The following is a 17660-nucleotide window of genomic DNA, read 5'->3' as shown; positions in this document are numbered from 1 at the left end:
AGCACTGACATGTCTATACACATTTATCTATTAGCATACGACTAAAGCTGGCATACACATATTGGCATTGAATTTAATTCAAAACATCCCTCTATAATATTATAATATCATTATGCTAAGTTAACATAATAGTTAAATCACTGAATACAAAACTTGCAACACATGCTGCTTAATGCAAATAATAGCAACCCTGCATCCTTCCCCAAAACAATTCAGTCATTATGGCAATTACTTTTTAGCTCACCTAAGATACTGAAATATCAAATAATGGGACATGTGCTAATGGGCTGTGAATACACATTAGGAAATTGTACAAACATTAACAAAAGGCTTGCTGACCGTCATTAATTGGCTATTTAAAATCAGTACTCTGGAATGCAAGTTTGGTTTCTGCGGTGGTACGGCGGTAGCGTTGTTACCTCACAGCAAGAGGTTCTCCCGTTCAAATCTTGGCTTGGCTTGGGAGTGCCTTCTGTGTGGAGTCTGCATGTCCTCCCCGCGGTTGGGTAGCGTTCGATAGACATGAGTGCGTAAATGGGCGTTCCTTCGTTGAAGGTTGGGCGTCAAGCTGGCACCTCGGCATTTTGTAAAAATCTACTGCCAATCATTAGCAGACCGGAGTTCCGCTGTGGCGACCCCTTACCGGGAAAAAGCCGAAAGATAAACAACAACAACTCTTGAATGCAAGTTAGGTGTCATGTTTTTTTTTTCATTTTGTGATTCCATACCACTTTATTTTTTCCAAGTTAATGGCACTGCACAAGGTTTTTTACAGTTTCACATGTTAGATGATTCAGGCATGGCATAGGCACAATATTTAGTGTTTGCTCTAAGTCACAAACTGTGATTATGTTGCAATACTGGGTAATTTTTAATGCAAGTCACTAAGGGTAGCATTCAAGTGAATGTTTTGTCTTTCTATTCAGACAGCAAAGCACAACAATAGCAAATGCAACAAAGTCACATACATAAAACAGTTTTCAAGATGTGTGTGCCAAATAAACCTGTGCATATGTGTCTAAGGAGCTTCATAAATTGTATTGTTTCCTCCTGCTTAAGTAAGAGTCCTTTATAATTCTATACCTTTTATTGAGGATGTAAACACAGCAACATACAGTGACATCTGGGTTAAACCCATGCCAGCTACAAGAAGCATCTAGAACAGATTCATGCTGTAACAGATATGGAGCCCCTACATCAAAAGTAAATGTTAACAGCATGCTTAACTCCAAATACCTTGTCCTTTTGTGTTCATGGAAAGCTTGACTGACTGCCCAGTTCAGCTAAGGGTAAAAGACTGCGGTTACAAATATGATCTACTTGGATGTAGGGAAACATTACAGGTGTCAGGAGTAAGACAAAAGACCCTTACTCCACTAATGTAAAACACCTGAACAGAAGACGACTAAGGAATTACAGTCAAATGTCTGAATGGCAAGAAAAGGGGTTGTGATAGGAGTTAGAAGTAAATATATGACAGAGTCCAGCATGGTAACAGGAGTTAAAGGTAGATATTGGACAGAAACCAGGTTACGCTGGGTTCAAAAGTGTGTGTGTGTGTGTGTGTGTGTGTGTGTGTGTGTGTGTGTGTGTGTGTGTGTGTGTGTGTGTGTGTGTGTGTGTGCGTGCGTGCGTGCGTGTGTGCGTGTGTGCGTGTGTGTGTGTGTGTGTGTGTGTGTGTGTGTGTGTGTGTGTGTGTATATGAGAGAGAGAGTGAGTGAGAGATACCAGGACAGTTGCTATTCTGTGCTCACAGTGATACCACCAGTTGCAGAGTTTCCAGTCTTGGTTGTCACAGTGTGTCTGAGCCACCTGACAATACTTTACTCCACAGGCCAGATTTAGGTTACTTACTACACTCACACCTAATAAAATGTTTCCAGGCTATGCTACTGCAGCACATAGTCATCAAGTGGAAAGACAGAAATTAGTGACTATATAATTTAATGTATTTTTTTAATTTCCAGTTTTCCAGCATGCAAGTGCCTTAGACATCAGACACATTTTGTCATGCTCATGTGTACAATAAAAGATGGCCTAGCTTAATTTATGTTCTGTAGTGCTGCACCCCTCACCCAAGTGAACATTGTTAACAATAGTGATAATGCTCCCATTTGATAGCTTGTGCTTGGGCTAGCCAACAACTTCACCACATCATATATCAAATTATTAGTGACTGTTTCCCTGTGAGTGCCCAAACAAGGAAAATATCATCATAAATAGTTCAAACCTTAAGAAGTAGTATCAGGTCCACTGTAGCAGCCCACGAACATACAGTAGTACCTGAGGGTATGCGCAGTTACAAACTGAGGGTATGTGCAGTTACAAACAGTGGTGACTATGTGTTATTTCTTGGTAGGGGACAATCGGTGGTTTAAATTCCAGTTGCACTGAGTCACCCTTATTGCTTAACTTGGCGTCACAGCAAATCTTTTAGTCACACTTGACTTTTCTTACTGTATATGTGAGCATGCAGACAACCTTTGTACATATCTTCTCAAGCCCTCTTGACCATGACAAGGTTACTGGTTAGTATAAGAAATCCTTTACTTACTACCACCAACAGACAAAGGTTAATCAGGTGGTTCATTTGAATGTTTACCTAAAAAGGGTGCCCTGAAACTTCAAAATCACCAACTCCTCATAAGTCAGCTGCACGTCTTTGGTATCTGCATTCCTCCTTGTTAAAATGCAGCAAACAATATCAACACACCCTTTATACAGTGCAAAATTCAGAACACAACCATACAGTTGCTAAGAGTTCTTGAAGTGTAGGTCCTTCGATTTGCATGGATCACTCAGTTAATGTCCTTTTCAAATATAAAACATTTTATATTTTGCTTATCTAGTCTTTCTCACACATGGATCCCCCCACTGCCCAGCATATATTTAATTGGAAAAGAAGATTATTATTTGCTGAAAATCATTAATAATGGATTTGCAATACCCAAAAATCTGTACAACCACCTTGGATGAATTTGGCATATGGAGACAATATAGCATTTGCCCCATGTTTAATGACTTTGTATTTAATGTGTGAGAGATGTGGTTATATAATGCTACTAAAGGCAAACCTCTCACACATAGATACTGCAAACAAAAAGCAGGTTTTCAGTACCACACAACATCATACTAAGGCTATCACAGACAGCTCATACCTAGCACAATGCTGAGGCTCTTAAAGTAACCCACCTAAACTACAAACGCATTCAAAACGTAACATAATAAAGAAGCCTCAGCAACCTGACAAACACAGAGGCAGAACACACCATGAAACATGCATCCAGGAGTTGCATTGTTACAAACTATAAGGCCAAAAGACTGAAATCTACACAATCAAATATCCTAGTTATTGGCAAATCCATAGTGAGACACAGTGATGTTTCACTCATCAGGCTGTGCAAAGAAAGAGTTGCAGTCAGTTGCCTGTCGGATGACAGTATTTGTCATATCATATATTATTGCAAGTCCCTGGTCACAAATAAACAGGTAAACATTTGGCACACTGATAGTGCAAGTGTATGTAAATGACTTAAGATATACCTCTCCCTTGGCTATATGATATGAGATAAGATGGAGCTCTCAGAATATGTTTGAGGCCAATATGAACCTAGCCTTGACCAGTATTTTAATTTCACTGAGAATGACGCACTACAAAAGATTGTCAACTTCAAATACTGTCTTAGGTTTCTGGGGGCAATGAAAGGGTATATCAGTCTTGGAGGAGATGGTAAACTGTCATATCTGCTTTGCCAAGGCTAGTAAGCACCTATCCACCCAAGATTTTTGTATACCAGCAAAGACATCTCTCAGCACCATAGTCCCTTCTTTTAAGCATTGTATGTCTTTAAATAACATAACAGTAGTGCTAGGCATTGCACTCAGGCTCCCTGCAATAGATAAAGGCAATGTTGTAAAATGTAAATCTCACCCCAAGACTTGTTAGAGTGGATAATGACTCAGATCTCTCCAGGTTCGAATTACTGTTAACAAACCCCCTTGTCACATCATGGGCACTTATAGGAACCCCTCTATGTCCACACTGGCCTGTATCTCCTACATGACTGGTATGGAGTCCCTATGTATTCAGCTATACACGAATCTCACAAGGGACTTCAATCACCTGTCCATCGTAAGTGACAATAGCATTCTTTAACAATCTGATAAGGTATGTGAGACCTGTATTCACAAAATGACACTGGCGGCATATCACTGTTTCATACAAGCACTCATAACACAAATCAGATTGTCAGTAATACACCCACTACATACAGTATGGACCAACATTTTGAGATGGAAATAAGTGAGTTTCTTATATGTAATCTTCCTAAACACCAAAGACCTCACATGCATTGCACCTACAGTAAGTACTTATCAGCAGCTGCAAAACATTCTGCCAAAATAACCCCCACAGCACATACAATCATAGTTCATATAGCCTCATGTTATAAGGCTGCAAGGCAAACCGGGTCTATATTACAAGACCGAAAGAGAAGAACCGCGAACACCTAAAGAGCGAAAAAAACGGAACCTCGAAGTGCTGTTTGTCAGATCGTGGTACAGTGGAGATTGGAATATTTGCCCTTTCCTCACTGTAGTGCAATCCTGGAGTTGGAATATATATTTAGTGGGTTTCTGGGGGGTGCAGCCCCCCACAATAGCAAGTTTGAGGTTCCAGTTCTTTCCCTCTTTAGGCGTTCGCAGTTTTGATTTTTTGGTCTTTTAATATAGACCCAGGCAAACCACCACATAACCCAACCAGTACAGCACACACAATCACAATTCATAGAACCTCATATTATAAGGCTGTAAGGCAACCCACCACACAACCCAATACTTGGGTCACAGAAAACTTCATTGTGAGACACATATTTGTCACACTCATAAGGCTAAGTAAGGAGAAGGCTTGTGACTTCAAAGCAAGGCAGGGCTGCATAAGGCAAATGAATGGATGATGCCAAATACAGTGTGGTGGAACTGCATTACAGCAGGTCAACAGCCATTACCTGTAATCCAGCAGATGTAGTCATTCACTTTCATCCACAGACTGCTTCAGTACATCAACCCACTCAATATACCCCCTTTAGTGTCTAGCTATAATCAACGCTCCATGCATACCTCTCAAGCACTTACCACAAGAAATCTGGACATAGCCAGAAATACTGGGGGGGGGACAATGGCCCAAAACTTGGGATAGATTGTAAATATTGCTCATATTAACTTATAATGCTGCTAGAATACTTGGGTTTGTGTTAGGATGCATTTTCTGATGGATATAAAGAATGAAACACGAGAAACTCAAATGTATGCCATTATTTAATGACTTCAGTCCTCAGTGATTTGCCAGAAAACCACAGACTTTATGAAAAACATGAAAAATATGAAGCAAAGCTATGGACATTCTGAAAAATCTGGACAGTTGACAGTTACGATTCCACAGATTCCCCTGTTATCCACTAGTCCCCCCCCCCCCGGTAACCTCCTATAATTTCTCCTCTCACTGGCACCACACCATGCAGATTACTTCCTTCTTGCTTTTTTGTACTTTGTCTTAGGTTCATAGGTTCATAGGTTGGTACTAGGCTATCAGCCCTAGGGCCTATACAAGCCTAGCCATAACAATTCCCTGGCTATTTCTTCCCACACTATTTACTTCCCTGGATCCCTGTCTAGCAGGGTCACTGACATGATCCCTGGGGTGAATTTCCTTTCTCCCATCCAGTCATCAAGGTTCCTTTTAAAGAGGGCCAAAGAGGCACTCTGCTTGACATGTATGGGCAATCTATTCCAGAGTCTGGGGAGTCTCTGGGTCAGAAACCTATCCCTCCAGCATGTTTTGTTTATTGTAATGACAAGGTTTAGATCCCTGGAGCGTGTGGGTCTGAGGGATTGGTGTTTCTTTAAGTATAGCATGTCCAACAGCTCTGGGTTTAACATGGCCTTGTATGTTAAGCAGAGATTGCCTCTGAGTAGACGATATGCAACAGAGTATAGCTGGAATTTTTTTTAAGGTGGTCAGCGTAGGGCATCTGCTTTAGGCCTGTGATTCTTTTAGTGAGGTCTTAATTATAACCACCCTACAATAGGTTCATAGTTTCATAGATTGGTACTAGGCTATCGGCCCTAGGGCCTATACAAGCCTAGCCATAACAATTCCCTGGCTATTTCTTCCCATGCCATTTACTTCCCTGGACCCCTGTCTAGCAGGGTGACTGACGTGATCGTACTGAACGTTCAGTATAAAGGAGGTAAATGAATTAAGATGCAGCTATGCTAGGAACACAGAAATCACAGAGTTGTAGATGCACCAAGGTGCATCTTAGAATTTTTAACTATCTTTTGACTTAATGATGATGGCCTGAAGAAAGTATCATGAGTAAGGAAATATAGCCAGTCCTTCTAGGATTAGTACCTGCTTTCCTACCTTTCCAAAAAACAGCCATCTACAGTGTACCACTCTGATGTTAGATATGTATGAAATGTAAAAGATCAAATGGCCACAGGTGTATAATGTAATGCTGAGAGTCTGGAAGAAGAAACCAAAGTGCATGGATAACATCCAAAAAGAGAAAATGGCTTCAAATAGAAGGAATGAACAGCCTATAAACTCTGCAGGAGAACTAATTGCTGTTAGCTGGCAGCACTATTCCATGCAACTGACTAACCATGATAATTTGCTATCACACTCATCCTACCCAGTCTACCACAGATTGATGCTTATTGAGTGCAATGCTAATGCTTGACTGTTATGCTAATGCTTGACTGTTATAGAAAATAATAAATTATGTACACTACTTCTGTAAAGCAAGAATAATAGATGTTGATTTTAAACAAACAATAACAGTTTCAGTCAAAGTTATCCACATATAACCCCTGTATCCAACAGTTAAAGCCAGCTGTAGTCACTGAATATACTTCAGGTAAGTGATGTAATAAACTAAAAATTGCCATAATTGCACAATGAAAATGATTTTCACTTCCCCATACACAGATGTGACCATCAAATATTTCCACATTTATCTCTTCAAGTATTTAACCACGTATGCACAAGCAGTAAAGGACACTTTTCCCCATCTATCCCTTCCGGAAGCTAGCCATGTGTGTGCACAAGCACTTAAATGAGACCATTTCCCCAATGACCCTCCAGTAGCCTGCACATGTATGCAGAAGCAGTTAAATAACACCAAACTAGAAATTTTCCCATAAGATCCCTCCAGTAGTTTGCCTGTGTATGCACAAGCATTTAGATAACATCAGAATGAAATCTTTCACCACATGACCCCCACAAGTAGTTTGGGCATGTATCCAGAAGCACTTTAATGATCCCTCCAGTAGTTTGCCTATGTATGCACAATCATTTAAATGACACCAAAATGAAATATTAGCCCAAACAAATCCTCCAGTAGTTTGCTCATGTGTGCACAAGCACATTAAATGACATCAAAATGAAACCTTCCACCCTATGACCCCACCCAGTAATTTGACCATCTACACAGAAGCAGTTAATTGACACCTCCAGCAGTCTCCTCATATATGCATAAGCAGTTAAATAGCATCAGAATGAAACCTTTCCCTCATGTTCCCCCTAGCAGTTTGATTATGCATGAACAAGCAATGAAATGACACCAAAATGAAGCATTAGCCAGAATGACCCCTCCGATAGTTTTCTTCATGTATGCAGAAGCACTTATATGACCCTTCAGTGCACAAGCACTTAAATGATAACAAAATTAAACATTCCTCCAAACGACACCTCCACTAGCTTGCCCATGTATGCAGAAGCACTTAAATGACCCCTCCAGTAATTCATCCTTGTATGCAGAAGCACTTAAATGACCTCCCAGTAGTTTGTCCATGTATGCACAAGCACTTAAAATGACATCAAAATGATAACATTCCTCCAACGACCCCACAAGTAGATTTCCCATGTACGCAAAAGCACTTAAATTACCCTTCCAGTACTTTGCCCATGTATGCACAAACACTTAAATGACATCAGAATGAAACATTAGCCCAAATGAACCCTCCAGTAGTTTGCCAATGTATGCACAAGCATTAAATGACATTAAAATGAAACATTTCACTCAATGACCCATCCAGTAGTTTGCCTATATATGCACAGGCAATTAAATGTCTTCTAAATTAAGCAGTAGCCCAAATGACCCATCCAATAATTTTCCCAGTTTATGCATAAGCACCTGCCTAGCATAAAAATGAAAAATTTCGACCATGACTCTGTAGTAGTTTGCTCATGTATGTACAAGCACTTAAATAACCTTGAAATAAAACTTTTCACCCAATGACCCCCAAGTAGATTGCCCATGTAAACAAAAGCAATTAAGTGACATCAATATGTAACATTAGCCCAAACAAATGACCCAGTGGTCTGCCCGCTTAAATGACATCAAATTGAAACCTTTGCCCCAATGACTACTTAAGTAGTTTGCACATGTATGCAGAATCACTTTAATGACCCCTTCAGTAGTTTGCCAATGTATGCACAGCAACTAAATGATACTGAATGAAACATTTCCCCCAACAACCCCTCCAGTAGTTTACCCATGTATGTACAAATAATTAATTGACAGCAAAATGAAACCTTCCCCCAATGACCCCAAGTACTTTGTCCATGTATGCAGAAACACACTTAAATGACTCTTAGTGTGCCGTTGTATGCATAAGCAGTTAAATGACAGCAAAATGAAAAATTTCCCCAATGACTCCTCCAGTAGTTTGCCCATGTATTCACAAGCTCTTAAATAACCCCTCCAGTAGTTTGCCCATATATGCACAGGTAATTAAATGTCTTCAAAATGAAGTATTAGACCAAATTGCCCCTTTGATAGTTGTCCCAGTGTATGCAGAAGCACTTACATGACATCAAAATGAAACATTTCAACCTTGACCCCTGTAGTAGCTTTCCCATGTATGTACAGGCACTCAAATGACATAAAAATAAAACCTTTCACTCAATGACCCCCCCCCCAAGTATATGGGCAAGTACTTAAATGACGCAGAATGAAACATTTCCCCCGTGACCCTTCCAGTAGTTTGCCCATGTAGGCAGAAACACTTAAATGACATGAACATGAAACATTTCCCCCACGACCCCTCTATTAGTTTGCTCATGTATACACAAAGTCTTAAATGACACCAAAATGAAACATTAGTCCAAATCCTTCCAGTAGTTTGCCCATGTAGGCACTAGCACTTAAATGACATTAGAATTAAACATTTCACAACTGACTCCAGCAGTTTGCCCATGTGTGCACAAGTGAAAAATAATGGGTGGACAAAGTCTCAAAACCAGAGACAGTTTTTAATTATTGCTATTTGAAACTTAGAAACATGTTAGAATAACAGGTTATGCATCAGAATGCATATTCTGAAGGATATAAATGATCAAGCTCTCCAACATACTTTTAATAAAATACGAAAGTGATTCTTGACCCTTAATGATTGGGTTCCACAAGAAAAGCCTAAAACAAGGCATTTAAGATATGATCTCTAAATGAATTTGAAAAAAAAAAAATTAGAGATTGTGAAAGCATATTGTTACAGTATGTTGCATGGAGAAAGAAGACTGCTTTCCTTCCTTGCAACTGCTATCCAGCATGCTTTGGAAAAGGTACAATCACAAAATAAATCTGGGAAACATTTTGCAAAGTCAAAAAATGTTCCTAGATTAAGAAGTTTGCTCTTTGGGTATCTGACATCACATTGTGGACAGGTACAAGCTTTTAGGAGTACTGACATTGGTCTGGCGGTGGAGAAAAAAACTTTTATGAAAAGTAGCTATGATGTAACCAAAAGAATGACAAAAGCTACTGTTTTCAAACCACGAGTTTGGTCAATTAAGTCCAGAACCTTTGCTGTACACCACCTGCAGTGGAAATCATGAGAAATAAACAGTCGAACTCTAGACATTAAAAAAACAAAGGACAGTATGTTAATAACAGCATCGTTAGATAGGGATGAAAAAAATGTTGTGGACAAGGATACATGTTCCAAACGCCATTGTCCTCCTAAGGGGCACTATCTCCTTTCTAAAATCACTTGCTTGCTAGAGACTTTGTTTACATTTTAGTGCAGTGTAAGTCACATGTTCACACAGAGGCAGGGATTTCAGAGAAGCTTATTAGAATACTGATACTGCAGGTCAGATTTCACAAACTTCAGTGGGGGAGGGAGACTTTACAGCATGTCGTTTGTATTTTCCTTCCCCCACCCATAGGCTATTAGATTAGTTGAATGACTGATTTAACATCAGCCAGAAATGCTTTCTAGTCACACACACTCACACTCAGATGTGTAGCCTTTGCAGCAGTGAAATGACATTTTCAGTATGTGCTTGTTTTTTCTAAAACTGATTATCGCAGCCTAAGCAATTGTATTTTTTGTTTGTTTGTTTTTGTTTCATGCTTGCTGTTGCATGCTTTTTCCCCTTCACTAATAATTATTTTTCATATTGTCAGCAATATTGTGTCTTCAATGACACGCCCAGTTCGGGGTGACACACCCACTTCAGGGAAGGGTGTCTGTAAATTACTGTGTTTTGCTTCAGTCAGACTAATCATTCAAAGTTGCAAGCCATTAGCACCTAACAGTGTAGAGGCTACGCTATGTTGACAACTGCTACATGAAGTCAAAAGTTTGGTATTCAGCAATTCTAATACGTTTACATGTCATCTGCATCTTCAGGGTGCTCAGAGGGATGAATCAAAACTATAAAAAGGTAACCATGTAGCTAGGGACCTAAAGGAGAGGAGACTGGTTTGAGACAGAGATGATTGCGACTGCTATTTCTTTGAAGGAGATTTTTCTGCAAAGAAACACATATTTTGCAAAAGTATGTTTCTCCTATTCAAGTACATTTACATTCTAACATTAAGAATGCATTTATATAGGCAGCAGAAAAATAAAGGTGTTGATCTGTATGTACTTCTTATACTTCGCTGTTGGCATAAGCTGTTCTTGCAGTGGTTTACATTTGTGAGATGGGTAGCTTATGCTTACAGCACACTATGTTGTTAACATTTGCTTTTGCAATTTCACCTCATTCTGAAGACAACTGCATTGTGCTTCTCATCCAAGGCAAGGGAATGTACATGTGGCTGCCCCCACAAAAGTGAATCTGGCCATAGCGAAAGCATGAGCTACGTGCCACACAGGAGGGTTGATAATGGTGCTCAGAGGAAGCCTTTTGTCCACCATCCACCAGATGCCAGTGTGTCATTATGTGCAATTCAAGGTATGTATATGGCCATCATGGAGATACAGGCACATTTCACCAGGGCATCTGAGGACATGGTTAGGGTACTAGATGTGGCACAATCTGATGAGCATAACTGCCTACACCAGATATGGGGGTCCTGGTAACTACCGGGTTGCCAGGACACACATTCAGGATAATCCCCCTACCATTACACATGACCTGGCAGTTAATGCAGTGGAACTCCTTCCTGTTGATATAGACCCTTCTCTGTTCCCCAGGTGGTGATTTGATCACAATGTGGGTACAGTCTATCACATCCAAGACTTCAGGGAAGTGTACCATGGGGTAGAGCTCCTACATAGTTCTAGCTCTGTCCTTGGGGGTACAGGAGAAAGATATATAGTCACTGTCATGCTGTAGCATGACTTTCAGGAAATGGTGTAGAATCCTAGATGCAGATGCCTGTTACAGTCCCAGAATGTCCCCTGTAAGTCTCTGAAAGGTTTCTGTAGCTAAAATTCTAAGTTCAGCCACATGTTTTTTTATTTGTGTGACAGTCCAAAGTGTATTAGAAGCTTTAGAGTTATCAAAATGCTACTGATGTTATCCTGTGATAATTTCTCTGTGTGCTGCAGTGAATGACCCGATAATAGTTTTCATAGGTGCAAAGCAAAGTCTCTTAAGCATCTTTCTAATGTCAGAATTAAAACTGTGCACAACAGCTTATATGTTTTCTATTTTCAGGGAATAATCAGACTTTATTTATTGCATCAATATTACATTTTGAAGTTTTCGAACTAGTGTGACTCTAATGATGATTTTCTCTTGAATAACTTAATTTTCTTTTGCTATTATTTCTTGCATCCTTCTGTTCTGGGGTTTAAAAATCAAATTCTGGGCTCAACAAAAATTTCCATTGATGTCTTCACATGTATCAAGGGCTTTACTTAGCTAGTAGAGTTTAGACCACAGAGTTGCTATTAGTGTGTGTGTATATGTGAATATTGTGTCTTGTGTGTGCTTGTCAGTGTGTGAGCCCATGTTTTCATGCATGTGCACATGCACTCACGTGAGTGTGTGTGTGTGTGTGTGTGTGTGTGTGTGTGTGTGTGTGTGTGTGTGTGTGTGTGTGTGTGTGTGTGTGTGTGTGTGTGTGTGTGTGTGTGTGTGTGTGTGTGTGTGTGCGTGTGTGTTTCTGTGGAAACCTTTTTTGACTGAATTGGAAAAACAGGCCATGTTAAACAACATAATATATAATAAAAAGAAACAGGGATGGTAGGATAGACAAATTGAGTTTGTTATACTGAATAACATATGCCATTTTATTGAACTCTGTACACAAATATACCAAATTCTTCCAAAGGTCATGTCTTATTTGCAAAGCATATCTTGACTGTGCTTGTTATCTTTCTTGGCAGGGGGCACTGAAGCCCAATTAATCATTTATTCGAACAAAACATTGCTCATGTGTTTTCTACACAGGTAGCACGTATATTTAGATGATTTTGACAGCCATCTGGAAAACTATTTTATCACCGCAGTGGTAAGATTTTCATAAGCTATTCTTTTTTAAAATTAAAGATATAAAGAAAAATATGAGTAAAGTTGTATTATTGACATCAAACAATATATTTATACAGTCTATTATTTTATGTTTATACTAATATGTTTGCTAATATTACTAAATATTTATATTTATTCATGTCCATAACTTTGCACAGTAACAGACTCATTGCCTTACATATCACCAAGTTCTGTAACTTTTTATTTATGCTTTGCAATACAACAACCAGACTGATTTCTTATGACCATTTACAGCCTGTATTCTAACTCATTTTATATCTCTCAATGGAGCAAGTGTGTAACACGTTAATATCATTTTCTGTGCAGTGAAATATAGATTCATTTGTATTTATTAACTGAAAATTGTTTTTCTTCCCTGTACACAATAATTGCTGTGTATCAGTCCCATAAGGGACCTGCTACTGATATTTTTATAAGGAATATGTAAAAACAGGATTCTTGGATGAATAATAAAAGACATTCCAAAGGGAATACCTGACCACTAATGCCATGGCTCAGTCCATTAAATGCCTCTCACTTTCTGGAAAATGGGAAACTACTCAGAAACCATGCTTAGAATCCATGCAGTTGAAAATTTATGCTGATTACTTGGTCTTTAGAAACCAATTTGCTGTGGAGATGAAGAATTATATGAACAAGAAATGATTCATATGAGGGTTGGAGATGTGAGTGAACCACAAGTCCAACATGAGATTAAAATGGAAATGCCCCATGCTCTAGATACAACAGATTCCGTCCATACCTCTCACTTGTCTAGATTGTTGCAGAATGTCTATATTTTTGCATCATATATTTGGTCTGTTCCTAATAAAATGTATTTCCTTTGGTAAATCACCAAGGATTGAAGTCACTAAATAATGACATATATTTGAGATTCAGACTTCATATCCTTCAAAAAATGCATGCAAACACAAATGACATTATTTTAGCAACTTTCTAAGTCTGTAAGAGCAATATTTAAAATGTATCCCTATTATTTGGCCTTTGACCCCCCCCCCCCCCGTTATTTTAAGCTTTGTCCCGATTTCTTGTGTTAAAAAGTTAAGAGGTATGATTCTATGTCAACCTTGAAGAAGGGCTTTTGCTAGACCCTGAGTTGATCCTTTTCCCCTTTTAAGATGTTTAAGAATGTTATCTGAAGTGAATGCAATCTGACATAATGACCAAATCCACATAGTTTCTTACTCCTCCTTCTCCTCCCATCTTCTCTCCCCCACCCCATTATGTTTTCATTTTCTTACTTACTAGTGTGTATGACTGCATACCTCTATGCTTTTGTTTTATTTCCCTTCCTACCAATGGTATTTGAAAATAGTTAGTTGCATAAAGAGAAAGGATAAATATTCACTTGCAAAAAAATTAGCTTTAAGGGACAACTGGTGGTAGTGGAAGCTACAGAAACTTGTGAAAAGGGAGGCAGTTGTTCCCTCTTTTCATATTTAAAAGCAAAGTTAAGTCATTTATCAGGATTGCTTTGTAATAACAGTTAGATCATTGTGCCACACAAATCCATTTGTATTTGTGTTTTTACTAGAATAAAATATTCAGCTAAATAAAGTAAAATTGTCTCATAGATCTTAAAGACACACAGGTCTGTTATGTCAGCCAGTGCTCAACAGACTGCCCTCATCCCACATACAGAAGCACAAAACCATAGACTGGCAAGAAAAATAGGCATTATCAAAATAACCATGTGCATAGCACACTTCATTTAGCTAAAATGGCCACAGCATTATGCTAAACTACATTTAGATAAAATATTCCTGTCATTATTTCAAATTCATTTTGTTTAGTTATTTGACTTTAAGTCTGGGATTCAAAAAGAACTTTACATTTATTTATTTATTTGTTTCTTTTAATGGACTATGCAATCACAATACTATTTTGATTTACTTAATAATAAGTTGCTTTATTTGCTTCCTGGCTGATTTTTGCTATGACTTTGACTCAATCACTATACAAGTTTTTTTCCTAAAGACCTTCTTTTTATTTTCAATTCTTATACAGCGCAATGTCAGCATTATTTCTACAGTATACAATTTACCTTTCCAGCATTCAATATATTTAATTTTTAGTATGGTGGTATATATATCATAAATGCTGACTCCAATACACAAATTATTATTTTTGTTTCTCTGTAAGGTACCTTGAAATCATTGCTCTCTTAAATTTGTGATACCATGTGCGTCATTCTGGTCTATATTAGAACATCAAAGTTTCACAACTTTGAATGTTCTAATATTGACCCCTATTCAGCCAACGCTGAAAATAGCGAAGCTGTAGAAAACCAGATTTTTTCCTAGGGAAAGAATTTGGTTGTCCGTTTCTGTCACTTCGCTATTTTCAGCACTGTAGTGGAAAGTTACAGGCCGGGTTCAGGTAAGTGTGCGATTGTGTGGACGTGAGGGTTACGGCAGGTTAGGTGAGTTAGGGTTAGGGTGCGGGTGAGGTGAGTGTGCGATAGTGACGGACCTTAGAGTTAAGGTTTGGGTTAAGGTAAGTGGATAGTTAGTGGTGTATGTACAGTTTAGTGTAGGGTTAGATGTAAGATTTTAGGTGTATGTGTGTGGATTGCTGTTTGTTTGGTGTGTTTGGGTTGTGTGTATGTGCTTTAGAACAGCAATTTTTTTCCCTAGGAAAAAAATGCTGCTCTGCATGGTCGATGCTGTCAGCATTCACTGAATAGGGGTTGATATTAGAACATTCGAATATAGACCCGTGTAGTTCTCCCTCATATATCACTTCTCCTGTACTCTGCCTATAGCATTAGAAATGAGATTACTCTCAGATCTTGCTTCTTTTTAACACTAACTATGGGTTTATTGCCCACCGTCACCTTAATTTTCTCATTACACCTGCTACAGGGTGCAGTTAGGAATTTACAATTTGTGTTGGGATGACCCATACTGTACCCTCCCCCCCTCACCAACAGCTGGTGAATATCATGTAACAGCTCCAAGCAGTACCACTACTACTGTGGGGAAAGGCATACAATTACCACTTCTGAGGTTAGAAATTACTGTGTTTTAAGCAAATTAAGATGAACCAGACTTATGTCTTAAGTCTAAATAAGAAAATGATGATTAGAAGCTTTCATCTGCTCAGAAGAAGCCTGAAACCAGGAAAACAAGTCAGGACTAGAAACCGCACTTAATTATTAACATAGGTGGTAATTGAGTATGACATTCAGGGAACCTACTTTGCACTATCTATGTTTTCTACATTGCAGGTAAGATTTCCTGATCAAACTGCAAGATGTAGAAAGAATTGGGAATGCAATCGTTATGCAGGATTTTAAGCCAAACATCGACTGGATAAATTACTCAGTATCAGATATATATGCCCAGATGTTAACTGATTGTATTACTAAAAATAATCTGGCACAAACAGTATGAAATCCAACTTGAGGTGGTGATGTATTGGCTAGCATATTGATGCACTTCAGCTATGGCTATACCTGCTGTTATTAAAACAGATAATGAGACCATCATTTTAACTCAGATACAATCAGACTTATTTGTGAATCATCACCCATTGTAGACTTCATCAAATTAAATTACGATGTAGTAAATATATATAATGTAAAAAATGACAAGACTTATGAAAACTAACTCGAGTACTATCTAAGTGAGTAAAATCTACTCTACCTGTTTACTGAGATTATTAATTTCTACAGTCATGAATGCTGTTGTTAAGACAACAGGTAAGTTAAAAAAATCGGTTACATCACGAAAATTAAGACATATGACAAAGAAAGAGGTACTAGTGTAGTTCCAAAACCTTCACTAGTTTTATTTATTTTACTTGCTTTTCTTATGAAGTAAAGCTATTTCTATAAACTTGTGAGTCTAAAGGCTTTAATTACAGCCAAAAATTGAAATGTAAAATTGTGGCTATAACATGTTATCAATAAACAATGAACTGATCAACCAGCAGCAAGACACAGTAAATGTACCTGCCTTAAAATGCAAACCGTAACAAGTAAAGGACATTACAAAAAAGAAAAAAAAAAAGAGGAGACGCCCATAATATCACTATAGATATGATTACTGCATCTGTGACTGAAATCAAAAACTCAAGTTCCATATGATCAGATAGCAAGGCTGGTACTATCATGCAGAAATCAAGGCAAAACCTGAATAACCCCTATCAATCATTCTAAAATAATGTTAGCATATGGACTATGTTTGACGTATGTCAACAGGCTCTAGGAATACTGATTTACAAACAGGGAGTTTTTTTTTACATGAGACCCTGATAATTTAAGATATGTCATTCTTCATGTTTGCAGAAGTAAAAATAGTTCCCATCCTACATGTGCTACATTCTCAAGATCACAAAAATACAAAGGCATGACTAAAATTATGACTGCTAGAAAACCCTCTGCCATTTACAAACCATATCAACCATTTGATCAGATCAGATACATCCGCGGTGGTGCAGCAGTAGTGTTGTTACCTCACAGCAAGAGGTTCTCCCGTTCGATTCTTGGCTGGAGTGCGGGGAGTGCCTTCTGTGTGGAGTCTGCATGTCCTCCCCGCGGTTGTGTGGGCAGTCAAAAGACATGCGTAAATGGGCGTGCCTTCATTGAAGGTTGAACTTTGAGCTGGCACCTCTGTGTTCGTCAAAATCTACTGCCAATCATTAGCAGACCGGAGTTCCGCTGTGGCGACCCCTAACCGGGAAAAGCCGAAAGACAACATTAACCATTTGATCAGATAATATGCACGTTTCTGCAGGAGAAAATGTAAATCAAATGAAGGCATCTTCAAATAAAATTCCCTGCTATAATGTCTATCCCCCATTCTCCCAATATCAAGTGCTGCCTCTCTTACATCATTAAAAAAATACTATACATGAT

At 38.6% G+C, this 17660-nt stretch overlaps 1 protein-coding gene across 1 annotated transcript in view; it reads left to right on the top strand.

Moving 5' to 3' along the window:
- Positions 1–12690: 12690 nt before the first annotated feature.
- The window catches only part of LOC122791090 (pulmonary surfactant-associated protein A1-like), a 443204-nt gene continuing 438234 nt past the window's right edge, over positions 12691–17660 (top strand). Inside the window, exon 1 of the mRNA XM_044058889.1 lies at positions 12691–12758. The gene's annotated coding sequence lies outside the window, so the exon portion shown is untranslated. The remainder of the gene's footprint in view (positions 12759–17660) is intronic.

The sequence above is a fragment of the Protopterus annectens genome, chromosome 16.part0 (assembly GCF_019279795.1).
Source record: "Protopterus annectens isolate FY-2018-M chromosome 16.part0, PAN1.0, whole genome shotgun sequence".
Lineage (NCBI taxonomy): Eukaryota > Metazoa > Chordata > Ceratodontiformes > Protopteridae > Protopterus > Protopterus annectens.
The sequence above is the reverse complement of the archived record's forward strand: the minus strand, read 5'-3'. Positions and strand labels throughout refer to the sequence as shown.